Source organism: Octopus bimaculoides, chromosome 6 (assembly GCF_001194135.2).
Source record: "Octopus bimaculoides isolate UCB-OBI-ISO-001 chromosome 6, ASM119413v2, whole genome shotgun sequence".
Taxonomy (NCBI): Eukaryota; Metazoa; Mollusca; class Cephalopoda; order Octopoda; family Octopodidae; genus Octopus; species Octopus bimaculoides.
The window spans coordinates 94,759,633-94,760,561 of NC_068986.1; positions in this window are offsets into that span (position 1 = coordinate 94,759,633).

Below are 929 nucleotides of genomic sequence, written 5' to 3' on the forward strand. Positions count from 1 at the left end.
TTGTGAGTGAATTTGGTAGACGGAAACTGAAAGAAGCCCGTCGTATATATGTATATATATGTATGTGTGTGTGTGTGTTTGTCTGTCTGTGTTTGTCCCCCTAGCATTGCTTGACAACCGATGCTGGTGTGTTTATGTCCCCGTAACTTAGCGGTTCGGCAAAAGAGACCGATAGAATAAGTACTAGGCTTACAAAGAATAAGTCCCGGGGTCGATATGCTCGACTAAAAAGGCGGTGCTCCAGCATGTCCGCAGTCAAATGACTGAAACAAGTAAAAGAGTAAAATAAAAAACAAAGAATAACAGCAATCGAAATTTATTACTGTAAAGTTAATAAAAATAATCTATTCAAAATTCGTTATGTACAGCAGAAGCATTATTAGATTAAAATAGTAATGTAAGTATCATTGTTAGTGCCAACACATCATGGAAAACCAAATTAACAGCGGCATTCGTCTGGAGAAAAGATCTTTTATGGACGTAGTGTGTTGAATATCATAAAAATATATTGACAGCAATCGAAAATCGCCCAGCACCAGATAACAACCGCTTAAGTTGTTATCTGAGATGGAGAATACTAAGCTGATCAATATGTGGATAGAACTGGAGTTAAGGCAGTTTAATAACATTTCGATAAGTGATGCAACCAGTTTAAACAATTTTAGGCTTTTTTGCAACAACATAAACAGTGATAACAACATGCGTGCGCACATGTTTACAACGTGATGTGAAAAAAAAAAACATTGAAAACAGTAGTTTTTACCTGTGTAACCAGAATGACAGAGAGGTTCTACAAAACCAAACTGTAAGTAAAAACAGTGGTCTTGCAGGTGTGACGTCTATGTGAAGCGAATCATTCTCTCTTTGTCTTAGGAGAATGTCCCAAAAATAGCAAGGAGCAAGGCTACGTATTTGTGCAAACTGAAAAA